This window comes from Bubalus kerabau, chromosome 13 (genome assembly GCF_029407905.1).
Source record: "Bubalus kerabau isolate K-KA32 ecotype Philippines breed swamp buffalo chromosome 13, PCC_UOA_SB_1v2, whole genome shotgun sequence".
Taxonomy (NCBI): Eukaryota; Metazoa; Chordata; class Mammalia; order Artiodactyla; family Bovidae; genus Bubalus; species Bubalus kerabau.
In genome coordinates this window covers 37,536,839-37,564,438 of record NC_073636.1, presented here as the reverse complement: position 1 = coordinate 37,564,438, position 27,600 = coordinate 37,536,839, and the positions used below count along the sequence as shown (strand labels likewise).

At 43.4% G+C, this 27,600-nt stretch overlaps 1 pseudogene; it reads left to right on the top strand.

Annotated features, from left to right (window-relative positions):
* The first annotated feature begins 3,634 nt into the window (after positions 1-3,634).
* On the top strand, positions 3,635-26,949 carry LOC129626172 (patched domain-containing protein 3-like; annotated as a pseudogene).
* The last annotated feature ends 651 nt before the right edge of the window (positions 26,950-27,600 follow it).

Here is a 27,600-nt window from a genome sequence, read left to right as displayed (position 1 = left end):
AAGAAAACGACCAAAGCTGAAGGACTTACCAGATATTAGGTTTACTATGGAGCTGTAGTAAGTACCAGGTGGTGCTAGTGGTTAAAAAAAATAGAACCCATCTGCCGAATTCAGAAGACCTAAGAGAGTTGGGTTCAATCCCTGGATCAGGAAGATCCCCTGGAGAAGGAAATGGCAACCCACTCCAGTATTCTTGCCTCAAGAATCCCATGGACAGAGAAGCCTGGCAGGCCATGGTCCACTGGGTCGCAAGAGCTGGACATGACTGGAGTGACTTAGCACACACATGGAGCTGTGATAATTAAGCAAGTACGAAACTGGCACAGAAACAGATAAATGGATCAGTGGAACAGAATGAAGTTGAGAACAGATCTGTGAAAGAAAAATCAAGATAAGCCAGGCTTTCAGATTCCATTTACTAGGAACAGTAAGATGTCCATGTGATGTCAGTTCTTATCATGGCTCCCTCATTCCTTCTCTCGGGCCATAGACAAACCAGAGGTTTTCTAATACGGCTTCAAGAAAGAAGTCTGGCTCAGGAAAACCACAAGTGTGTCCCTCTTAATGTTCACCCCACTGACCACTGGCTGGATCCCTGGGGTTCCTCTCCTCTCATCCCCAGGTCCAGTGCTTGCTGCCCAGACTTCAGAAACATCCAGGCTGGCACTCTTCAGGTCCTGCCATCCCTTGGGGGGCTAGAGTCCCGGTTGTCTGCGTGCCCCAAAGTACTGTCTTCCCATCCAAAACCTGAGGAGGCCGTCTTCTCTCCTTCTCAGATAATGTAGCTGATCTTATAAAGGCAAACCAAATTCCATCTCAAAAAAGGGTATGCTGCTGCTGCTTAGTCACTCAGTCGTGTCCAGCTCTTTGCAACCCCATGGACTATAGCAAGAGTACTGGAGTGGGTTGTTATTTCCTCCTCCAGGGGATCTTCCTAACCCAGAGATGGAATCTTTGTCTCCTGCATCTCTTGCATTGGCAGGTGGATTCTTTACCACTGAGCCACCTGGGAAGCCCTAAAAAGAATATATCCAATGTTAAAAGGCTGCCCCCTTCCTTTTATATAAAACCAGAGCCTTCTCACCGATTATGTGGAAGGAAGGAGTGCTATCACCTGTGGAATAGACAGCATGGAAAGCATTAGCGTAGCAGAGGCTGGCGGACACCCAGCATTTCTCGGGAGGACTTTCCAGCACTGTAAATAACTGGGTGTGGGACTCTTAATGAGGTCCTGATCAGAGATGGACAGACAGGATGTGGCATTTCTGAACTCTCTGAACTCTCCCTTCCTTTCACCCCCTCACACGAGGAGCTGCTGTGTCACTGACCCCGACTCCTTCAATGTGTCCCCAGTATGTTAATTCACCTCTATTCCCGGTCCTGGGTGAAAGTGAAAGTGTTAATCACTCAGTCGTGTCTGACTCAATGTGACCTCATGGACTGTAGCCCACCAGGTTCCTCTGTCCATGGAATTCTCCAGGCAAGAACACTGGAGTGGGTTGCCATTCCCTTCGCCAGGGGATCTTCCCAACCCAGGGGTCAAACCCAGGTTTCCTGCATTGCAGGCAGATTCTTTACCATCTGAACCCCCAGGAAGCCCCTGGTACTGGGTAAGCTTGACTTATTTCTCACCCAGACAATCTTCAAGAGCTTCCAGACTATCCTTTCTACTTTTAATCACCAACCCCATCACTACCAATTCTTAGATAATTAATACATCTATCACCACTATAAATTTCTTGAAAGCAAATGTTGGTTTTATCAATACTCCATGCACAAACTTTTAGTGACCGACTCCTGTGGCCAACTGAATTCAGTGCACATTTCTGGGCTCTGTGCTTAAAGGTTTCTCTCTGTCTCTATCTGTTTATCTCTATCCTTTCTCTCTCTTCACTCCTAGTGTGTGAATGCACATGTATACACTTGATATCTGACATCTTGCTTATATACACACACCATATATAGCAAAGATGTTATGCAATAAAATCTGAAGGCTAAAACTATTTGCACAAGATCTTTTCAAGGTCCAGGGATGCTGTGCAAAAACTCAGGATGTGCCAGGTATGAATCCTGGACCCAAGCAGCTTGGTGTCTACTGTGGTTGAACAAACAGTCTGCCATGATCTATCAAAAGAATAAGTGATTCACTTCAGCTTCTTAGCTTTTAATCATCTGCATCTCAAATTCCATTTGTCTATTTAAAATCTGCCCTGATCTTCCTGACCCACTGCCACATTCCATTGCTCAGCCAGGAGCCAGAAAAATGGACTCACTGGCTCATACGGGCTCTTTTGCGCTAAGACCAAGTTGAAGGATGAAATGGCAGATAAAGCGCACTTTGCTATCCACAGCTCCGTACTTCAAATTACATGTAAAATTTCCTCAGAAGAAAGATGCCCTCCTTTCAGTCTGAACTCATAAAAACTGTCTTTTAAAATTCTTTTAAATTACAAAACGTGATTTGCCACTCTAAATGTGTTTGTTTGAGATTCTCTTGCATTTCATGCTTTCTTCATCTTCTCTAACTCTGTCTTCCTCCTTTTCTGTCCTTTGGATGCATCTGCCTGTAGCAAATGTTCTTAAAAATACATCTCCCCTGACAGAGCTTGCTTGAAAATTCACACAGAGGAGAGAAGGAAGAGGCAGTTCCATTGATCGCCTCCCCCCATCCGCACCACTTGTTTCAATATCTTGTTTTCAGTTGGAAGGGGAGACTCTTGCTGAGCAAGAAATTCTGAAATTAATTTAAAGCTTTTTTTATTTCTTTCTCTACTGTATAGAATTTTATCTTAACCATAAACAAATTAAAGGGTCCACCGTCAAACAAACCAGTGAATGCCAGGCATGTCATTAATACTTCTGAGATAAATGATCAGATTAATAAAAATGCAAACCCACTTCCTGGGTGAGACGAGGAGGGAGGAGAAGGCAAGACCAGGTTGTTAGATAATCAATGAGGCCATCTTCTCCACTCGGAACTCAGCCGCTGAAACTGAATATGTTATACGGTTATAGCAGGCGCTGTGGGAGGAGGATTTTTAAATCCCAGGAGATAAGCAGGATGGCTCAAAGCATCCGAGGCCACCACCCACGGTTTTACTGTCAGTCGGATTCTCTAAGAGGGAAAGCTGCATCTGTGGGGAGTAGAGATGCGGTCCGCCCACTCACCCAGAGGATCACCGGGTGGATGAGAACCCCTCGCCTGTGGGTTTCACGAATCTGACACTTTCATTCTCTCCTCTGCCTTCTTCCTCCCTCCTCCCAGGTTGCCACCAGCCTCAAGGGAAGACCAGGGACTACACTCTGCTGAGCTCTGGAACCCACTGCAGGCTCTGGCCCTGGGGTGCCTCTGAAATAGGAGTCCATCTCGGTGATAACTTGGAAATAGGTAGGTGGGTCCCCTAGTTCTGGTGCAAAAATGGAGCTGGGGAGACTGATCCACTCCTGGGGCCCCCAAGGGTGAGGGGCAGGCTGGGATTTGAAAGCATGCCTTAGGGTGAGTTGAGTTTCCCCCACAAAACAGCCCCTGCTGCAAGCACTGGGAAAGGAGTCATTTTCTTTGGGAGGTGAGAGGAGAGAGAAGAGGGTGAGACAGGAAAGGCAGAGATGGCAGGTAAAGTGGGATGCAGCCTGAATGTCCCTGCCCTGGGCGACAGGCTCTCAGCCACATAGAAGCAGGTGGTGCAAGAACAGTGAGGCTGGGAATGTGTTCCGAGACCTCGACGGGAAGACGCTGCCAACCAGGGCACCCCTCTCCTGGTGTGCAGGGGCACAGATCCCAGTGATGTGGGGGACAGGCGTGGCCCTGGGCAACGTCAGCAAGCTGGAGGGTGACCACAGAGCGAGGTGGGATGTCCAAGTCGTCTGCTACCCGGGTCCGTCTCCAGCGTCTACACACAGCCCCTCCCCGAGGCTGTCCACCCTCAAAGGCCCCTCATGTCACAAGCACACACCGCAGCTCTTCCTGCTTCCCCTGGGCTACCTCCTTCCCAGGTGGTCACTCGCCCAATTCAAACTCTCAGCATGTCAGAAGGCAAAATTCTTATAAGGGAGTGGCACTCTGAGGGGCACCCCACACCAGCAACATCGCCTGGGTGCTTGCTGGAAATGAAGATGCTCAGTGCTCGCCTGCCTCAGGTGAGCCATTCCTAGCCTCTAAGCTGAACACTCCCTCTGATTCCTATGCTTAAGTCTAAGCACCACTGATATTGGTCTCAGGTTATCCGTGTGACCTTATACTCAAAGGTGCTGCCGCCGCTGCTGCTAAGTCACTTCAGTCGTGTCTAACTGTGCGACCCCATAGACGACAGCCCACCAGGCTCCTATGTCCCTGGGATTCTCCAGGCAAGAATACTGGAGTGGGTTGCCATTTCCTTCTCCAATACTCAAAGGTAGCAGCTTAGAAACTTTTCTGAAGATTAGAATTTTTTTTAATAAAAAGAAAATGAAAGAGAATTCGTTTGACCATTAAAGAAAAATATGCACTTCACATATCGTGCCACAAGAGAGGTTTTTAACTTGGAGACACCACAGACCCCTCCTGGCACCAAAGGTTTCTAGACAGAATGGATTTGTGAGCATATCTGGGGAGAAATTACATCTTCATGCTCACTAAATTCTGCCACAATTTAACAGGTTTTTTCAATCCTGAACATCGGTTGATAAACCAGAGTGGCATTGGTGGCTGTTTGGACTGTGTCACCATTAACATCACGGCTCTGTGCAGAATGCTTGAGAGTTGTTGTAAATACCTTGGCTATTGTGCCTGTCTCTGCTTCAGTCTTGTTATTGAATGTGTTAATAAAGCTCAAGGAGAACCATTTCTCCCCTCATAAAACTTCTGACACTAATGTATAGGGTTTTTCTTCTCACTGATAACCATTCTCTCGACCTCAGTGGTAACGGGTGTCCTACAACTTAATTTAATGCTGACACTAACTACGCAGAGTCAGCACAGAACCCACGTGTTAGGGAATTGGCCTGCAAGGCTGATCCCACTTCCTAAGCCGTCACATGACCTGTACTTCTGACTAACCAGGTCTAGACTGGAGTTTGTTCCCACGACTCCCTTCCAGGTTCCATTATTTGTGAAAATGGCTCACAGAACTCAGGAAAGAACTTACAGTTACATTGGTTTATTGTTGTCTTTCAGTCGCTCAGTTGTATCCAACTCTTTGCAACCCCATGGACTGCAGCATGCCAGGCTTTTCTGTCCCTCCACCATCTCCGAGTTTGCTCAACTCATGTCCATCAAGGCGGTGATGCCATCTAAGCATCTCATCCTCTGTCGTCCCCTTCTCCTCTTGCCCTCAATCTTTCCCAGCATCAGGGTCTTTTCTAATGAGTCAACTCTTTGTATCAGGTGGCCAAAGTATTGGAGCTTCAGCATCAGTCCTTCCAATGAATACTTGGGATTGATTTCCTTTAGGACTGACTGATTCATGACAAAGGATATGAATAAAGAGCCAGATGAAGAGGTGTGTAGGGTGATGTCTGGAAGAGTCCTACGTTGAGGAGCTTCTGTCCCTACGGGGTTGGTGTGCATCACCCCACACCCGTGGATGTGTTCACAGACCCAAAAATTCCCCAAATCCCATAGTTTAGGGATTTTTTAAATGGAGGCTTCACCATGTAGGCATGACCTCTCACTAACTCAGTCTCTAGCCTCTCCCTTCCTAGAGGATGGAGCTGAAAGTCCTAAGCTTCTAATCACGTCTTTGTCTTTCTGGTGACCTCCCTCCATTCTGAAGCCATCCAGGAGCCCACCCAGAGTGACCTCATTAGAACAAAAGATGTTGCTATCACCCCTGAAATTCCAATGAATTCAGGAGCTCTGTGTCAGGAACTGGGAATCAAAAGACAAGTATTAAACCAAGAGATGTTCCCAGCACCCATCACTCAGAAAGTTACAAGGGTTTTTCAAGCTCTGTGCCAGAAACTGGGGGCAGAGACCAAACCTGGGCTTCTCATTCTATCACAGATGCACATGTATCAGAGAGAGGAGAGGGGAAGAGAGGGGAGGTAGGAGGAGGGAAGAAAAAGCAGCAGCCCAGGGCCAGATTGCACCAAGCTGTCTCCTGAAAAAAGAGAAGGAGAAAAAAGAGGAGGAGGGAAAAGATTCAGCATAAAGCAAGGAAATACTGAACGTGGACACATTTATCTCAAGGCAATGATCATATATCAAGCACCTGCACTGTTTCAGGCAGGATGCTAAGCACAAGGGTTAAGGATCGTAAAATGTAGCTCTTTTCTTGGGAAGTTCACTTTAAGCTCATCTAATCATAACAAAATTTTTCATCAAGTAAATATAATCAATCATCTACATGCAACACTACCAAAGATTATTAAATTAAAAGGGAGTAGGGCTCCAGGACTCAAAGAGCCTTCCAGTATCGTCAGTCAGACAAGGTATGAAGCAATTCAGGATTACAGGGGGGTGTCCTGTAATAAGTGGGTCTTCTCAGGTGGCTCAGTGGTAAAGAATCCTCTTGCCAATGTAGGAGATGCAGGAGATGTGGGTTCGATCCCTGGGTGGGGAAGATACCCTGGAGTAGGGAATGGCAATCCACCCCAGTATTCTTGCCTGGAAAATTCCACGGCCAGAGGAGCCTGGCGGGCTATAGTTCATGGGGTTGCAAAGAGCTGGATATGACTGAGCATGCACACAGGCTTGTAATAAACTCGCAGCAAGGAAGAAGAGGTCTTAGTGGACTCTGAGGAGGAACGGTCCCTGAGGGCTAGAGGGAAACAGGACATCCTGGGGGGGAGGACTGGGGCGTTCTCTGGCTGGGGGCCTCAAAGGTCAGAATGGGGCGGTCCTCAAGTTGGAAAAGAGGTGATTAGACTAGACCAATGTGGCTGAAACAGAGGGTTTATGTAGGAGTCTGGGAAAGCTTCAAAGAGCGTGGAAGTTTAAACTAGAGCCAAGTTTGATAAGGTCTCAAGCGCCAGGCTAAGTCTAAAATTCTATCCGCCACCAACATGTCTAGTAGGTGGTAGGTGCTGCTTTTTACATCAGGATGCCATCAATCAACACAGAATCAAAAACCAATCAAGGCTGCTCAGTCCCCATGCCCAGTGAATATTTAGTGCATTTTTTAAAGTACTACCAGAGGCAGTAAGCATCCGTCTTGTTTTCTTTATTCTTTCCCCTTCCCCTCTTCCCCACATTATCTGATTATCCGAAAAAATTAGCCAGTGTCAGTTAGACCCGCTGCTGTGATGCAAATGCAATACCCCAGCAGTCCTAAGCTTAGGCTGCCCCCTAATGGTCTCATGAAATATGTTCACTTAAGAATCTTAAAGTAGATTTTCAGAGTAGTCTCAACAGAGGAATTAGCACACAGGAATTAGGGAGACTCAAACTTACTGCTGCTCAGCCCCACCCCAGCTGAGCATGGGCCAGGCCTCAGAACTTTTAAACATTGCCCAGATTTATGAGAATTCTTGAAATCAGGTGAAATTATCCCTTCAACTCTGCTGTTCTTTTCTCAAAGTTATTTTGTCTGTCCCACGTCTTTTGCATTTCTGGCTTAAGTGGTAAAGAATCCACCTGCAATGCAGGAGGTGCAGGACATGTGGGTTTGATCCACAGGTGGGGAGGATCCCTTGGAGGAGGGCATGGCAAACCATTCCAATATTCTTGCCTGGAGAATCTCATGGACAGAGGGGCCTGGCAGGCTATAGTCCATGGGGTCGCAAAGAATTAGACACAACTGAAGCACTTCAGTTCAGAGAGTTGACTCATTGGAAAAGACCCTGATGCTGAGAGGGATTGGGGACAGGAGGAGAAGGGGACGACAGAGGATGAGATGGCTGGATGGCATCACCGATGGACATGAGTTTGAGTAGGCTCCAGGAGTTGGTGATGGACAGGGAGGCCTGGCATGCTGCGATTCATGGGGTTGCAAAGAGTCGGACACGACTGAGCAACTGAACTGAACTGAACTGAAGCACTTGGCACGCATGCACACACACTGCATTATCATTTTTGGCATACAGATCTTGGAAAACCGGACCCCTCACACACAGAGCTGATGCCAATGTAAAAGGTCACAGCCACTTTGGAGAAGTTTGACAATTTCCTAAAAAATTAAACCTACATCTGGCATATGACCCGCCCATGCGCTGCCAGGCATTTCCCAGGAAGAATGGAAACCCATGTCCCAGAAAGACCCACACAGGAGCATTCCAGCACCGTCACGGCGTGTCCCACTGCTCTGACTGCTTTTCCTCCCCTTCATGGTCACCCCCCAAGCAAGGCACTCTTGGGAAAACTCTTGGCTTGGGGTCTGCTGTGGGATCCCAATTTAATAGAAACTGAAAGCTAAAATAACAATGAGCTAGAAAAATTGTCATCCATTATGTAACCAAAAGAGCTTCTCTTGTTTTGTTTTGTTTGGGTTTTCTAAATATAACTTGATATATCCTGGGATGAACAGTGAGAATTTAAAGGACAGGGTCCTTCCTGGGACCTGGCCACAGAAGAGAAGGTAAAAGCAGCCTTTCTTCCTAAACAAAGAGAAGTGTTGATACTTATGATTCAGGAAGACAAAGGAGAGATAAGCAAAGGAAGGATGGGGAGAAAGGAACAAGCAAGTTGGATGCAACTGGGACCAGGAGAGAGGGACCCAGCAAAGGAGCCTGGCAAAACCTGCAGCCCCATGACAGCGTGATTTCTATCGACATCCTCCTGTGAACTCCCCTAAGGTCCCACAAGTGCACAGGGCTCACCAGTGCTGTGAGTGGGTGCATGTGCTGTGCTAAGTTGCTTCAGTTGTGTCCAACTCTTTGTGACCCTATGGACTATAGCTCGCCAGGCTTCTCTGTCTGTGAGATTTTTGCAGGCAAGAATACTGGAATGGGTTGGCATTTCCTTCTGCAGGGGATCTTCCCAACTCAGGGATCAAATCTGCGTCTTTTATGTTTCCTGCATTGGCAGGCAGGTTCTTTATCACTGGCAGCACCTATGAATGGGTGGACTTCTGCACAAAGAAGGTATTGAGGTTCCTATGTCATAAGACAGAACAGAGACCAGGAGGAATGGGAGCAGAGCCAGAGGCTGAGATGATGCCTTACAGATTTGGTCTTGGATATCACCAGCTGGGCTTCCCTGGTGGCTCAGTTGGTTGAGAATCCACCTGCAATGTGGGAGACCTGGGTTCGATCCCTGGGTTGGGAAGATCCCCAGAGGAGGGCATGGCAACCCACTTCAGTATTCTTGCCTGGAGAATCCCCATGGACAGAGAAGTCTGGGGGGCTACAGTCCATGGGGTCGCATGGACAGAGCAGAGGAGTGGCTCTGATGGTCAAGCCCACCTGGCTCTCTGAAAAGCAGGGTAGGAGGGACAGTAGTAAGTGAGAGACCCTAAGAAATCATGCCTCATCTCCTGTCCATGCTGGATGTAGATGGGGTTCTCCTTCTGCAGGTGAAGACACAGCTACTGCCTTTTCTTGTCTGGTGGAGGGCAGTGAGAGCAAGGCCAGGGGGTGTGACATCAGCTCAAGACACGGGGATTTCCTTAAGGGACAGTGAAATGAAAATCAGGAGGAACGAAGTGAGCCTGCGCCAGCCCAGCAAGGAGGATTCAGACACAGAACAGGAAACAGAGAAGGAAGGTGGGTAAAGGAAGTGACGCTGCTCCAGAACTGAAGCTCAGGACAGTAATGGCCTCACATTTCATAGTTTAGAGCAGCTGTACGTTAGAAAGGGTGGATGACCTCTGAGTGCAGTGACCTCAGTCCACGGAGGGGACGTCGACCTTTCAGACCGTTCCTCATGGGGCTGGGTGATTAGCAATAAAGAATTGGCAGAGTCTAACCTTACAATAATCACAATTACATTCCAGGGGGTGGGCACCACATTTTTGAAATGATGTGTCTTTTTCAGAACAAATTTCCCAAGGAACAAATCACATGAATATATGCTATATCAAATAATTTTTCATAATGCTAGGAAATTGGCATTTCTAGGTATACACTAGCTACAGGGTTGTGACTTACCACGCAGAGAACTGCTTCTGTTAATTTGGTGAGGGAAATTGAATTTGTGGACAGTGAAGAATGAAGTCAGGGCCAAGTCTCACAGTAACTTGATGTTCACAGTAAGAAATCGTTCTCTGGGTATAAAGAGCAACCAGAGGAGTGGAAGGGTTTCCTTCGGGGGAAAGTCTGGTCTCATTTAACAGCTGGGCATGCAGAGATGCTTTCCAGGTTCAAGGTGCAGATGAGGCAGCATCACTTATGTAGGCGCTGCCACTAAAACGCGCTTACTTCACCCCTGCAGATTTCCGACCATCTGATTTTCTTCCTTCCCTCCCTAAGGACGATCACAGGTTCTTTCAGGGCTTTTAATAAGACTTAGAGTCAATCTTGGAGAAGGCAATGGCACCCCACTCCAGTACTGGAAAATCCCATGGATGGAGGAGCCTGGTAGGCTGTAGTCCATGGGGTCGCTAAGAGTAGGACATGAGTGAGCGACTTCCCTTTCACTTTTCACTTGCATGCATTGGAGAAGGAAATGGCAACCCACTCCAGTGTTCTTGCCTGGAGAATCCCAGGGACGGGGGAGCCTGGTGGACTGCCGTCTCTGGGGCCGCACACGACTGAAGCGACTTAGCAGCAGCAGCAGAGTCGGTCTTCCTCTCTTTTTCCTCTCCTTCCTCACCATCAACTATGTACAGTCTTAGACTCCTTAGGTTGTTGGCGCAAGGTTGTGTGTGCTACGGAAACTGAAGCGTTCAATTTAAACCACGGCCGGGGAGCGTGCAACGTGTGCTCATGACGCCACCTCCTGGTGACGTATTGAACCGCACACTAAAACAGTTCTCAAGGTTTTTGTTCACAGAAACCCTGTACACCCCAAAATTATTGAGGATCAATACTGAGAATATTTATAGTATTATAAATTGCAAACAAAAATGTTAACATTCCTTAAAGTATTAAAATAGCAATAATAAAGTCATTACATATTAATATAAATAACATCTTTATGAAAAAGATCATTGTTTCCCAAAACAAAAAATTGGCAAGAATAATTGCCTTGTTTTAAATTGTTGCATATCTAGTATAGAACTTAATAAAAGACACCTAGATTCTCATGTCCACTTCTACATTCAGTCAATTTCAAGGCGGTGCTTTGGTTGAAGTACATGAAGAAAATCCACCCTCACAGGTATATAGCCTTTTCAAATAATTGGGTATATTCTTCTCTGTTACTACATTGAGATCTGACAAGTAGTAGTTCCTTAAAGTTTAGCTGCTCTGTGAAATCTTAAAGCCCATCAGTGAACTTCTTTTCTGTTACATTAAAATATGTTGTCTCTACTGCACTTTGAATCTATCTTTATCCACACCTGATTTTGTAACACTGACCTGTGACCATCTGGAAAGCCACTGGCTGCTGAGTTATGAGTTTTAACATATTCTACTACATTCTACAACAAGAAAAAATGTACTTAGTATTTTCACCACCACTGTCATCAGAAAAGTGTTTTTAAGTTGAGAAAATGTCAAGTCCACTGTGGTGGACACAAATTTCCCAAAATTTTACTTTTTGCTTTGAAAATTCAAATTGTGTAATTGACAACTGCCAAGTGACTTTCCTTGCAATGACAGGCTTATTTTGTGCATTTTTGAGAAATATCTGCCAATACCCGAATCTCAATAAACTTGCTTTGCCTGTCATTTGTTGTTTAGAGTAAAAATGATGTTTTGTGAAAAAGTAAATAGTTCATTTCACAACTCAACAACCTTGCAAGTGTTTTTCCTTTAGACAAGCACAACCGGGCATGAAGCAAAAGTGCTTTATGCTTACCTCCCATTTCATCATGCAGAAAGTTTTAAACACATGCATTTTAAGGGTAAATAGTAAAATTAATCATTGTTACTGCTTCTTCAAGGTCATTCTTCAGTGAAACTGGCATTTTAAAACCTGATCAAGACATTTAATGGTGAATCCCTGACATTGTTTATTATTATTTTGTTCATGAGGGCTTGGTGTAAGAACAGAATCCACTCTGCATATATTAAGCAAGAAAGGGTTGGATATAGTCTTAGGTGATTATACAGTTACTGTAGAGTCTAACACAAGTTCTAGGCTGGGATTCCAGGATCTTTGTTGTCAGAACACTGTAGAACTGACCACCAGCAGAACTACCTCCTTGGAGACCACCCCTGGAGTTGTCTCCACATCAAGCCTCTGGTGTCTATACACCAAGAAACTGACAACGTATAGCAGGAAGATGCTTCAGAGTCCCCTGGCTTAGCAGCAGAGAGCATGGAAAGACAGTCTTCCCTGAGCTCCTGTGACCCAAGTATCACGTGAGTCGACCCAATTCGCAGAATCGAATTTTCATCCGTTACCTCCAACAGCAAAGAAGCATGGGAAATAGAGCATTCGGCTTTCTAACCTCTCAAACTTAGAAGGAAGGTGAAATGAAGATTTAATGAGTCAGTTCTGGTTTGGACCTAGTCAACAGGAATTTGTCCAGTCATGACAACTGGCAGGTAGCTTACCTTCTCTGCAAGCGACAGAAAATCCGCCTAGACACTGTACAGATTTCTCTCTTGCACTTTTACCCATTGATTGTGAGCAAATGGGCCAACTGCTGCCATGAAGCCGGACAGAATAGCAAGGGGTGTGAAGGGTAAGGAGTGGGATCAGGCAGGGATCAGTCAGAGAACCTGCATTGTCCTTAACCAGAAACCCACGTCTTTCTGTGGGTGACCCTGGGATGTCACAATAGGGACCATGGAATGTTCTGACATCTCTTTTCTTTTCTTTTTTTTTTTTGACATCTCTTTTCAAAAGCCCTTCTTCTAGTCCACTTAGCAATGTTTCTTTTTAAGCCAACAATTCTCAAAACTTGATACTGTGTTTGAAATGTGGGTTAAAATAGAGTCCTGAGCTGTACTGCCAGAGACTTTAATTCAGTTTAAGATAGAATCTAAATTTCTTTTTAATCTTTTTTTAAATTGTATCTTCTTTCCTCCTTTTTTTCTTCCCTCCCTTCCTCCCTCCTGTCCTTCCTTCTCTCCTTCCTCCTTCCTTCCTTGATTCCTTCATTCATAGTTTATCTTGGGAGGTTCGGATGCAGTTGGTCTACTGACCACAGTGAAAGAAACACAGTCTTGAGCCATCAGGTCCTGATCCTGAGAACCCAGATCCGCCTGTTTCATGAGACCATTTCCACAGATGAAAGGAAGTCAGCTCTCACTCTGTGATCAGTTAGCTCTCCCCTGGGTGGAGGGACACAGCAAGGCTGAACAACTGTGACTTCTTCCCCTGCTTTTACATTAAGGAAGTCATTTCCCAACCAAATTTAGCTAAAGTCCAACTACTAGTTTACCTGAAAAGTATTATTTCTTTCCTCTGTTTTGTTTCCATTAGTTCCCGCTTCCCGGATTTTATTTGAGCATATATTGTAAATCAAAGCTCTATCTTTCCCCCATCCTATTTCATCACTGCTTTGTGATATTTCCTGTATCTTATTTTCAAAGTTTTCTTTTTTTTTTTTTTTTTTTATGTTTAGAGTCTCTTTCAGGACTCATTATTTTGTTTTATTGATTTGTGTATTAGGTGTTTGACCAGTGCACCACCCCTTTAATTCTTGTAGCCATCTAGTTTATTTTTATATTAAATATATAATATTTACATTATATTTTACATTAGGAGAAACCCATTCTTCTCCTTGTACTTTCTCTTTAAAAAACTTTTTATTTTCACCAATTATTGATATTTTTATTTTTCTTCCAGATGAACTTGAGGAATAAATCTGTATTGATTTTGCCTTCCCTTTATTTTTTCTTTTAAATTGGCCAAACAGGCTTCTCACGCTCCTCATTTATTTCTTCTTATCTTTCAGCAATCTTTCTCTTATACTTAGAATTCACCACTCACAGCATACATAATAAACTGATTTCTTCTTTTGTCTTTAAGACTGTCTTCAATAGTCATATTTCCTCAAAACACACTGACTTTCTCTCACACCTAGAAATTTTCCCATCTTCTTGACCTTGAAATAAGGACAATGAAAACAAATCTCAATCCTTAGAGTTTAAAAAAATCAATTTTGGAAAACGACTTATCTCTTCCTTAACCTCTAAAAGCAACAAAAGTTATTCTTTTTTTATGTCAGCACAACAGCAGAGGCTAAAATTATCTACGCAGCACCATTTAAATCATGCCTTTCTCTGCCTCATACTGACACAGCTTAAATATTTAAATATAGTTTCTTTGTTGTGAACACAAATCACCAGCCTTTCTCCATCACTCTATAATCCACAAGTCACCAATACGCTAAGCAAATTATAAGGAAGCACACTGAAGTTTGCCCGGATTGACTTGGGCCGTCAGTATTGTCTATGTACACAACTAAGAAATACATAGGCTACCCAGGTGGCTCTCGTGGTAAAGAATCTGCCTGCCGATGCAGGAGATGCAAGAGACTAGGGTTCAATCCCTGGGTCAGAAAGATCCCCTGGAGTAGGAAATGGCAACCCACTCCAGTATTCTTGCCTGGAAAATTCTATGGACAGAGGAGCCTGGTGGGCTACAGTCCACAGGGTCACAAAGAGTTGGACACACTGAGCCACTGAGCACACACACACATGTAATATACAAAGATGTTGTGGTGCCCTTTGGTGAGTTTTTCAGTTCTCAGCGTGTGCTCTGTCTATAGCCTGCAAAGCCACAGCCGCCGCCACCCGTAGCCACTGATGCTTGGGTTCAGGTTTACCAATAAAGCCCAACCGAACCAATAAGACAGTTTCTCTTGTAAGAATTTGGACCTGAAAAACAAAGATGTCATGAATCCCTGCTGGAGATTTAATCATAGAATGTGTAAATTCTGAAGCTCTGACATTTTCACCATTAGCCATAAATCTGAGAGAACAGATGTCTGCAGAGAAACAGGGATGAAGCAGACAGGCTGACAAGAGGGACGAGGGTGAGGGAGAAGAATTAGAAAACGTGGCCCACACTTTTTGTATCTTCTACAGATATTTTCTTTGTGAAATTCTCCTTTAGACTATTCCTCCTCTTCAATTTTTGGAAGTACTTGAGAAGGACTGGCTTCCCGTGTGGCTCATCTGGTAAAGAATCCACCTGCAATGCAGGAGACCTGGGTTCGATCCATGGGTCAGGAAGATCTGCTGGAGAAGGGATAGGCTACCCATTCCAGTATTCTTGGGCTTCCCTTGTGGCCCAGCTGGTAAAGAATCCCCCTGCCATGTGGGAGACATGGGTTTGATGTTGGGAAGATTCCCCTAGAGAAGGAAAAGGCTACCCACTCCAGTATTCTGGCCTGGAGAATTTCATGGACTGTATAGTCCATGGGGTTGCAAAGAGTCAGATACGACTGAGTGTAAGAATTTGGACCTGAAATGCATGAGAAGGACTAGCATTCATTCTTCTTAAGTGTTTGGTAGAATTGAAACATGGTTCAGTGAAATCACCTGATCTTGACCTTTTTTTGTTGGTAAGTTTTTTTTTTCTAATGACCGTTTCAGCCTCCTGCTCATTATTGGTGTGTTCCAGTTTCCTATTTCTTCATGATTCAGTGTTCAGAGGCTGTTTCTAAGAATCTCTCCATTTCTTCCAGGTTGTCTGTTTTTTAATATCTATTTATTTGATTATTTTGGGATGCATGGTGTCTTAGTTACAGCACATGGAATCTTAGGCTCATTCTTTGCAGTGAGAAGGCTTCTCTCTAGTTGTGGCACATGGGCTTCGCTGCATCGGGCATGGAGCTCTTGTGGGCAGGCATTCAGCAGCTACCGGGTTCACACGGCCAGGCCCCTTCTAGGGCACAAGGCCTATCTGGATGGGCACCAAGGCAAGGCTCAGCTCATAGGAACCATGCACATAGCCCTTGTTGCAGAGCATCCCCAATGCACTTCTTGGTCAGAGCGGACCCTGAGCCCCTCAGAGCAGGACCTGAACTAACAAACAGCAGCTCCTGGACAGGTCTGTAACCCTGGGCTACCCTCTGTGCAGCCTCCTTCCAGCAGATCTTCAAGATGTTTCTATGGCCCCTGGGGCACTGGGCACCTGTCTGCACCCACCACCCCTCCTCTCTCTGACTCCTGGGTTTCTCTCATGCAGAGAAGGGCTTTGGGAAGTTGCTTCCTACTCATGGACCAATTAAAATGGTTAGAAAACAAAACCAGAGCTGAAGCCACATGTCCATCTTGACCCTGAGGACCCAAACCTGTTCCTTGGAACTGGCCAGTGCAGCAAAACCCATTTTCTGCAGCTATGAGTCCCTGATGGGTGAGGATTGGCTGACCCAGGCCCGTCCGCGAGCCCTTCTTAGGTGTGTCTGGAATGAGTCTTAATAACGGTCCCCTCCATGCAACAAGAATGCCTGCAGCTGTACCTGATGCCATGCTTTATGCCCTGGGCCTGGGCTGGAGAAAGAGTTAAGGACCTGTGGGTAGCCCGGGCTGACTGGGACTCTGCAGGACGATCCGCAGGAGTTGCCAGGCTGCTACCTGCTAAGGAACAGGACGTGTCACCTGTACCTGCTGTTGGAAGCTCTCCCCAAGACAGAAGTGAAGAAGCAAGTGAGAGGGTAACAGGCTGGAAGGTCAGGGGTCTCCAAAGGGGGAAATAGGCTGCAGTGTCAGACATTTTTTTCTCTCTCCCTTAAGCAGCAGGAGGAAACAAACTCTCTACGGAAATGTTTTTCTTAAGCAATGTTAATGAAACTATATATTTGCTTTGGAATTTGGCTTTCTTCAAAATGGTTCCACCTAAGACTAACTTTGGCTGATAATAGCTCAATAAACCAGTATTCCTATCAATCATTTTATGGCTAGGAGATGACACACCTCTTGCCATCCTATCTCAAAAATGCATATTGTGGGAGAGGGGCCTGGTGAAACTCCATCAGCCTTGAGGTGTCTGTCTTATCTGATTACTAACTTTCTAACATAAAACAGCGTGCTAAAACTAGCGGGGCGGGGGGCACTCTCCATCCTCCTTCTGATGTCTATGTCAGAAGCTTTCTCTGTCCCTTTTCGTACTTTAATAAAACTGCTATACAAAAGCTCTTGAGTGATCAAGCCTGGTCCCTGGTCCCAAAGCTAAATGTTCTTCTTTGGAGATCATGAATCTGACACTGTTCGCTGGAAGCTATCACAAGAAAAAAGGCAATAGGGGGCAGGATGGGAGGAGTAACTCAAGTAAGGGAATGGAAGCTTCCAGAAGCTCACCCAGGCCTAGGAGCAACCTGCTTGGCCTGCAGGAGCCAACCAGGCAAGCGTGCTGTGGCTCAAGAGGCTCCAAGCCCTTCCCTTCAGCCTCTGAGGTCTTGAGAATCCCTTGGACTGCAAGGAGATCAAACCAGTCAATCCTAAAGGAAATCAATCCCAAATATTTATTGGAAGGACTGATGCTGAAACTGAAGCTCCAATACTTTGGCTACCTGATGCAAAGAGCCAACTCACTGGAAAAAACCCTGATGCTGGGAAAGACTGATGGCAGGAGGAGAAGGGAATGACAGAAGATGAGATAGTTGGAAGGCATCGCCAACTCAATGGACAAGTTGGAGCAAACTCCAGGAGATGGTGAAGGACAGGGAAGCCTGGCATGCTGCAGTCCATGGGGCTGCAAACAGTTGGACACAATTGGGCAACTGAACAGGGCATTTTACTTGGGAAGGGTGGAGCAGCTGGCCTGCGGGGTCAACTCACAGTTACTCAGAGATGCTTCCATGTGGTCCACCAGCTTCCCATTGAGTTCGCTCATTTTGAGGGGCTGCTGGCTGCATGTGAGAGAAGTTCCCAATACTGACCATATTCAGAATTATTCATTCAGTAGAGCAAGCATATTGATACAGGATTAGCTTGTTTTTGCTTTTTCCTCTTCTAAATCATACTGAAATTAACATACTTATTCTATTTTGTAAGCACCTGTCCAATAATTAGGACAAATTCCCAGAAGTGAAGTTGGCTGGTCAAAGGTATTCTGTTTTAAATTTTTAAGTCTTTTGATTTGTCTAAAGTTATATTTTAAAAGTGTATCAATTTATAAATTTCCCTCAGCAGAATATGTGTTTATTTGCATACAACCTTCTCCAAACCTTCAGTCTTGCTATAATATTCATTCTAATAAGAAGACAAGATATCTCACTTTTGGTTGAACTTTCATCCCTTGATTAGTCAAAAAGACAAATATTTCTTTCTTATATTTTCAATGATTAGTATTTTGGATTCTGTGTGCGTGTGTGAACTGCCTATTCATGTCCCTGGTGTGTGTTTTTCCATTTGGGGTACTAGATTTTTCCAACTCTTAAAGGCACATAATTCCATTTGATTTTCTTTTTCTCCTGATTTCTCATTTTGGATCTGTGGAGTCACCTATATATATTTACTTTGCTTAATCTAACACAATACCCTGCCTTTACCACCCACCCCCCCCCCCAACACACACACAGTGTAGATCCTCACACTTTGTTTTATTCACCTAGAATCAGAAATAGTGAATTTGCAACTATAATCACAAATGGCACCCCAATGTACAACATCAGGCCAAAGCTGCTCACCACTGCCAAGGCAGCAGAAATGACTCCAAAGGCTGCCACCCACATTTTGTTTTGTATAGAGTCACACCTGTAAATTTGGAGGGAAAAGTCATGCAACTTGTGGTGGTAGCTTCCATACTGAAATTCCAGCAATTCATAACATTCTTGACTCAGACACATCTTCAGAGTCCTCATGGGCAATAATTCCCATACTTGTCTGCAGGAGAATGTTGATTTCCAGGCACTAGCCCATTCCAACTGAACAAAAACAAAGGTGGGGAGGGAATAGAAAAGCTGGGAATCTGTTCAGTTCAGTTGCTCAGTCATGTCTGACTCTTTGCAACCCCATGGACTTCAGCACCCAAGGCTTCCCTGTCCATTACCAACTCCTGGAGCCCACTCAAAGTCAAGTCCATCGCGTCAGTGATACCATCCAACCATCTCATCCTCCGTTGTCCCCTTCTCCTCCTGCCCTCAATCTTTCCCAACATCAGGGTCTTTTCAAATGAGCCAGTTCTTCACATCAGGTGGCCAAAGTATTGGAGTTTCAGCTTCAGCATCAGTCCTTTCAATGAATATTCAGGACTGATTTCATTTAGGATTGACTGGTTGGATCACCTTGCAGTCCAAGGGACTCTCAAGAGCCTTCTCCAACACTGCAGTCCGAAAGCATCAATTCTTTGGCGCTCAGCTTTCTTTATAGTCCAACTCTCACACTGATACATGAGTACTGGAAAAACCATAGATGGGCTGATGTTGGCAAAGTAATGTCTCTGCTTTTCAATATGCTGTCTAGTTTGGTCATAGCTTTTCTTCCAAGGAGCAAACATCTTTCAATTTCATGGCTGCAGTCATCATCTTCAGTGATTTTGGTGCCCCCCAAAAATAAAGTCTCTCACTTTTTCCATTGTTTTCGCATCTATTTGCCATGAAGTGATGGGACCAAATGCCATGATATTAGTTTTCTGAAAGCTGAGTTTTAAGCCAATTTTTTCAGTCTCCTCTTTCACTTTCATCAAGAGGCTCTTTAGTTTTTCACTTTCTGCTATAAATGTGGTGTCATCTGTGTATCTGAGGATACTGATATTTCTCCCAGCAATCTTGATTCCAGCTTGTGCTTCATCCAGCCCGGTATTTCGCGTGACGTACTCTACATATAACTTAAATAAACAGGGTGACATTATACAGCCTTGACATACTCTTTTCCCGATTCGGAACCAGTCTGTTGTTTTGTATCCAGTTCTAACTATTACTTCTTGACCTGCATACAGATTTCTCAGGAGGCAGGTCAGGTGGTCTGGAAGAATCTTCCACAGTTTGTTGTGATCCACACAGTCAAAGGCTTCGGACTAGTCAATAAAGCAGAAGTAGATGTTTTTCTGGAACTCTCTTGCTGTTTTGATGATCCAGCAGATGTTGGCAATCTGATCTTTGGTTCCTCTGCCTTTTCTAAATTTAGCTTGAACATCTGGAAGTTCATGGTTCACATACTGTTGAAGGCTGGCTTGGAGAATTTTGAGCATTACTTTGCTAGTGTGTGAGATGAGTGCAATTTTGCAGTAGTTTGAACATTCTTTGGCATTGCCTTTTGTTGGGATTGGAATGAAAACTGACCTTTTCCAGTCCTGTGGCCACTGCTTGAGTTTTCCAGATTTGCTGGCATATCGAGTGCAGCACTTTCACAGCATCATCTTTTAGGATTTGCTATAGCTAAACTAGAATTCCATCACCTCCACTAGCTTTGTTCATAGTGATGCGTCCTAAGGCCCACTTGAGTTCGCACTCCAGAATGTCTGGCTCTAGGTGAGTGATCACACCATCGTGATTATTGGGGTCACAAAGATCTTTTTTGTACAGTACTTCTGTGTATTCTTGCCACCTCTTCTTAATATCTTCTGCTTCCATTAGGTCCATACCATTTTTGTCCTTTATTGTGCTCATCTTTGCATGAAATGTAACTATTCCAGTTGATTCTTATGTAACGAGCCAAGCAAAAATCCACTGACTGGCCTTTCAGAACCACAAAGATACACTAAAACATTGCAAATAGCTAATTCCCCTCTGATCTTCAAAGGAATGTGAATGGAAGCAAGCAGTATGAAAGTGCCCAAGTCCAAGTATCTTCTCACCCACTTGTTATGACTCCAGTTAGCCATAAACGCAATTCTAAATACCTCCTGTATGTCAAAGCTGGTTTAAAATATATATTGTGGCTAACAGAAAGAATGACAGCTTCCTTCCAAAAGATGTTCGTGGTTCTCCTCTGCTAGAGAAGTGTGCTCTAGAAAAGAGGCTGCATGTGTGTGCTCAGTCGATTCAGTCATGTCTGCTTGTAATCCTATGGACTGTAGCCCACTATGCTCCTCTCCATGGGATTCTCTAGGCAAGAATAGTGGAGTAGGTGGCCATGCCCTCCCTCTAGGGAATCTTCCTAACCCAGGGATCAAACCTGCATTGCAGGTGAATTCTTTATCGCTGAGTCACCGAGGAAACCCAAGAAAAGTGGCTACTGATTTCAAAAAAAGTAATATGTGCTCCATTTTGAATAATACAACTTATGCCTGTTTCTAGGTTGGACCCACAAAAATGGGAATATATACACAGCATTTTAAAAAAAATAAAAAATAAAGATTTAATACTTTAACTCACCAACAACCACAACTTTACATCTTAAAATATTGATGACAATCCCTAGGTTTCTGTTTTACTTCACTGCTAACTGCTTCCAAACAAATGACTGATAACTGCCTCTAGAAACTTTTAGTAAGAGAGAGAAACTAAGTTTGGTTTGAAGACTAAGAAATTCAGCTACGGAAATGGAGTTACTGATTCCCAAAGAGCAATAATATAACTAAACACCTTATTCATGCAAGGCCACATTAAAATAATTAAACTTTCTTCTTATTAAAACAACTATGTGTGTCTGTATTTCACCTTTTCTCAAACTGCTGATGCTATCAGTTAAACTCAGGGCCCCAGATCAACATACACACACACACACACGCACCAAAATAAAAGTAAATTTCTTTATTATGACAAAATTTGATTACAACCAATACTTTCTTAAAGTAACAATATTGATTTACAAGAGTTTAAGATAAAAGATGCTTACTCCGTGGCAAGAATGTTATGACCAAACTAGCCAGCATATTAAAAAGCAGAGACATTACTTTGCCAACAAAGGTCCATCTAGTCAAGGCTATGGTTTTTCCAGTGGTCATGTATGGATGTGAGAGTTGGACTGTGAAGAAAGCTGAGCACTGAAGAACTGAGGCTTTTGAACTGTGGTGTTGGAGAAGACTCTTGAGAGTCCCTTGGACTGCAAGGAGATCCAACAAGTCCATCCTAAAGGAGATCAGTCCTGGGTGTTCATTGGAAGGAATGATGCTAAAGCTGAAACTCCAGTACTTTGGCCACCTCATGCGAAGAGTTGACTCACTGGAAAAGACTCTGATGCTGGGAGGGATTGGGGGCAGGAGGAGAAGGGGATGACAGAGGATGAGATGGCTGGATGGCATCACCGACTCGATGGACGTGAGTCTGAGTGAACTCCAGGAGCTGGTGATGGACAGGGAGGCCTGGCATGCTGCCAGTCCATGGGGTTGCAAAGAGTCGAACACGACTGAGCAACTGAACTGAACTGAACTGAAGATAAAAGTAACAAGATGAATCTTGAAATCAGAAAGATTAACAGGATAAAAACTACATATGACATGTTTAGCCCTATTCCCTCTTTCAGGTTTCTGGATTGGTGGTATTTTTTAGAGGTTGGGGGAGTGAAGTACATTATTAGCTAGAATGATTTGAGTTTGACTAGTCGCTGTGTTGACTCTCTCTAAATGACCTTTATTTTAATGCTCAATAGGCAATGGAAGGAAAGATATGAATGTAGAACACTAGTGAACACACTTGCAGATTTTCTAGTCCCCAATAAGGACGTTGGTTAAACAGTTTTTCAGAATGACTTAGAAGAGTCTTAGAACTTTAGATTCCTGCAGTCCTGGAACACAGATCTGCAGACTCTGATCTACGGTTTATAGAGAAGTTGCAGAATCCATGTGTCTAAAAATGTCTTCATGTGATTCCGGTGCTCAGGCTGACTTGGGCATCACTGGCAGCAAAATGACTAATCAAAACAGCTCACTATTAAAAACAAAAACTACACATTAAAGAAAGCGTAAATCAGGAGTTCCCTGGTGGTCCAATGGTTAGGACTCCTTGGTGCTTTCACTGTTGGGGTCTGGGTTTGGCCACAAAAAAGGCATAAATGGATGAAATGAAGATAATAGGCTATAATATATACAGAATATAAATACCAAAACAATAGAAGTAAGTCCTTCCTTGTCACCAATTATTTTAAATCTAAACAGATTAAACTTTCTAATCAAAAGGCAGATATTGTTAGAATGGATAAAACAGCAAGATTCAACTATATGCCATTTACAAGAGATTCACTTTAGATCCAAAGACAAATAGATTGAAAGTTAAGAGGACTGAAAAAGATCCTCCATATGAATAGTAACCAAAAGAGACTAGGAGTGCCTGTACTGATAACAGACAACATAGACTATTTCAAAAACTGTTGAAAGAGAGAGAACGACATTACATATTTATAAAAGGGCCAATTAATCAAGAAGATATAACAACTATAAACATAAAAACTTATACATTGCTAGTGGGATATAAAACGGTGTTGCCTCTGTGAAAAAAGTTTGGTGGTTCTTGGTGTTCGAAAACAAGCTAATCCTATATCAACACGGCATTGGTCTGCTCAGAGCATATTAAAGTTTTGGAATCCTACTCAGTCTTTAAAAAGAGGTAGATATAAGGTGTTAAATGAAAAATAGTGGTTATGAAATAAGATGTTTAAAATTGAGCAATATACAAATATGCCTGTATACTTGTATAGCAAATTCTGGATAGATAACACTTAAAATATTAGCAAGGATTATCCCTGACAGGTGGAATTGCAGTTGTTTAAAGTTTTTCTTTGTATTTTCCTGTACTTTCAGGGTTTATTTTACAATAAGTGTAAGAAGGTAAATGTTTATATTTTGGAAAGTAAACAGCTTGAAAGAATTAATAATTGGTTTCCTAGGGGAGATAGAGGAGGAACTGTGCACTGGATGTATACCTTCCCAGTACACGCTCACGCTTATTCAATGTTCCCACAGCCATGAACAACTCAAGTGTAGACAACTGACTTCATATCAACCATCTTCATATTGTCTGTATATACATAGACATGTGAGTGTAGGGGTGAATGTGGTGGGGGCGGGCTGTGATTTAAGTAGCTCAAGAAATGTGTGAGGACAATTTCTGAACCAAGTGGCATAAATAATAAAACCGGTTTTTAAATACCTGTTCCATATCAATGAGTTTATTTGTGGTCCTTAGTAGTTCGGATTCTTGCCCTTCATCCAGCTGAATGCAAGTGAAATCCACAAAGCTGGCAGCAGGGGGCGTGCCAGGATGCAGTTTGTTATAGACTACATAAGCCTGTGTCACTGAAGGCCCTTCTCCCAGATCATACACACAGAACATCGGCATTAGAGGCCAAGTGCAATTCCCAGTACCTTCCTATGTAACCCATGGAGAAGATCTTCCAAGGTTGGTATTAAAATCAAGCAGCATTTCAGTTCCAAGCTTCCCTGGTGGCTCAGAGAGTAAAGTGTCTGCCTGCAATGCGGGAGACCTGGGTTCGATCCCTGGGTCAGGAAGATCCACTGGAGAAGGAAATGGAGACCCACTCCGGTACTCTTGCCTGGAAAATCCCATGGACGGAAAAGCCTGGTGCAGGCTATAGTTCATGGGGTCGCAAAGAGTCAGACACGACTGAGCGACTTAACTTTCTTTTCACTTTTCAGTTCCAAGTATTGATTTTGTATCAATACACACAGAAACAGAGGTGTACGGGAGTGAAAGCGGTAGGAAGCTTGGAAGCTTGAGGAAAGTGAGATTTACCTGCAACATGCTTAGGCTGTCCTTTGCAATCTCCTTTCTTCTCTGTAGTCCTCCTCTCCTAACCTCAGAGTCCTCAAATGTTCTCCTGTCCTCTTTATTACAAATCAATCAGGAAACATCACTGTGGAAGAGACTGGTTACTTTAGTATTCACTTAATATGTAAAGGATTCTTAAGGTTTACTTTGGTACATATTTCTGATCTCAAGAGTACCTACATTTTACTGACATAATGCCTTAGCCTGGGCAGGTGAAGATGGAATGATAGCATTCTCGGTATCAGAAACAGACTAACAGGAAAACTACATGGATGTAGATATCTGCGTGTGTATAAACTACGGGTGCCTTTAAAATCATACCACATCGATAGCTAGATGCTAACTGGAGAACAGATAAATCCAGCTTATATTTTAAACAACACGATGTTACCTCAATATTACTGCCTTAGAATAAAATGGTTTATAAGATAAAATGGTCTCTCAAATGTTCTGATGGAATCAGAGATACATTGCTAATCCTGCTTCACCTAATACCCAGTCAGCCAGGTTTCCTGACTCTTCATTGAATACCCTGAATGATGACTGCGAGTAGAGTGTACTGCGCTATGTGTACAAATAGGAGTGTGTACAAAGCACAGAGTTATTACAGAGCAAGGAGTGATGAGCTGTCTTGTGGACTCAGAGGCAACCAGGGAAGGTGTCGGAAAAAGCTGTATCCAAACACAGACTCCGCAAGATCAATGAGACCTTGAGGGATGGGCAAAGAAAACAGTTTGAGTTGATCTGGTTAATTTTTAATGGATGTTAAAAAAGTACGAATGCTCTGCTTCTTTCTCTAACAGGTGTTGGGGTCGATGACATGTTTACCATGATTTCTGCCTGGCAGAAGACCAGCCTCATGGATAGCATAAGCAAGCGGATGTCTGATGTCTATGCAAAAGTGGCAGTACCCATGACAATCACCACCATGACCAACGTTCTGGCCTTCTATACAGGAAGCTCTTTCAGGTCCGTACAATACTTTTGCATCTATACAGGAACAACCCTGCTCTTTTGTTATTTTTATAACATCACCTGTTTTGGAGCATTTATGGCCCTGGATGGGAAAAGAGAAGTAGTCTGTCTACGCTGGTTGAAGAAGCCGGAAACAATTGACCAAAAATTTTCCTCATCAAATAGTCCTGCTGCCTCCCATGTAATTCTCTTCAAGATGAACACAAAGCTGATATCCATCCAGTGAATCTATTCTTTAGAGACTATTTTGGTCCTTTTCTCACAAGCACCGAGTCCAAGATTTTTGTAGTGTTCCTATACATTTTGTACATCATAAGTAGTATATATGGGTGTTTCTGAGTGCAGGAAGGTTTAGATCTCTGAAATTTGGCAAGTGATGACTCCTACATCATACCATATTTTAATGTAGAAGAAGAACAGTTTTCAAGTTATGGTCCCAGGGTTATGGTTATCCCAGAGATGGACCTTGCCCATCTCTTAAGGTCTCATTAATCTTGCGGAGTCTGTGTTTGGATACTGCTTTCTCTAACACCTTCTCTGGTTGCCTCTGAGTCCATAAGACAACTCATCACTCCTTGTTCTGTAATAACTCTGCACTTTGTACAGACTCTTGACTACTGGGATAAAGTTACTAGGCAAAAACTGGAAAAATGTCTGGCAGATTTTGAAAACGATGAGTATGTAGATAAAAACCTTACAGAGTTTTGGTTGCGAGAATATATAAAATATATAGAAAAACTCCATCAAGATTTAAATAAGACAGCTTTTCCAAGCAATATTCCCACTTTTTAATGGAATTTCCACTTTTTGTGTATGATATTAATATTACATCATCACAGGAAATCATTTGCTCCCAAGCCTTCATTCAAACCATGGGTATTTCTTCTTCAACCAATAAAAAGCTGATGTTACTCCAGTTCCAGACATGACAGAGAAGTGTGAAGCTTCCCTAATGGTGTATAATCAGGCATTCATGTATTTTAATCAGTATTCTGCAATATTAGAAAACACTGTTCAAAATGTGGTTGTTGCATCAACAGCTATGTTCATGGTTTCCTTATGGTTAATTTCTCATCCCCTGTGTTCTTTGTGGGTAACTTTTGCTATTGCCTCTGTGATTGTGGTTGTCATGGGTTTTATGGCCTTCTGGAATGTCAATCTTGATTGCATAGCCATGATTAATCTTGTTATTTGTATAGGGTTTTCTTTTGACTTTTCTGGTCACATTTCATCTGCGTTTGTTTCCAGTTCAGAGCACTCAGTAAACCAAAAAGCCACTGAAGCATTGTATCTGCTAGGCTACCCTGTGTGACAATGTGCAGTTTCAACAATAATAAGGGTATAAAGCATACATCTTCAGGATATTTTCTAAGACTATGCTTTTTGTTATGTTATTTAGAGCTGTTCATGGTCTAATTTTTATCTAGTATTCTTAACTTTTTTTTGAAAGTGAGTTTGAATAGCCACTAACAAACCAAAGACCAATTATAGAATTCCTTATTGGCCCAATCCAATCTGATGAAAATGTACTATTAAGAATAGTCAATAAACTAAAATCAAAGACATGCTTCCTTGGCTTATAAATACTGTTTAAAAATGTTATTTAACACCCTGCTTATTTAACTTATATGCAGAGTACATCAAGAGAAACGCTGGGCTGGGTGAAGCACAAACTGGAATCAAGATTGCCGGGAGAAATATGCTGGAATTAGCTATTTGCAATGTTTTAGTGTATCTTTGTGGTTCTAAAAGCCCAGTCAGTGGATTCATGCTCAGCTCATTACATAAGAATCAACCAGAATAGTTGCATTTCATGCAAAGATGAGCACAACAAAGGACAGAAATGGTATGGACCTAACAGAAGCAGAAGATATTAAGAAGAGGTGGCAAGAATACACAGAAGAACTGTACAAAAAAGATCTTCATGACCCAGATAATCACGATGGTGTGATCACTCACCTAGAGCCAGACATCCTGGTATGTGAAGTCAAGTGGGCCTTAGAAAGCATCACTACGAACAAAGCTAGTGGAGGTGATGGAATTCCAGTTGAGCTTTTTCAAATCCTGAAAGATGATGCTGTGAAAGTGCTGCACTCAA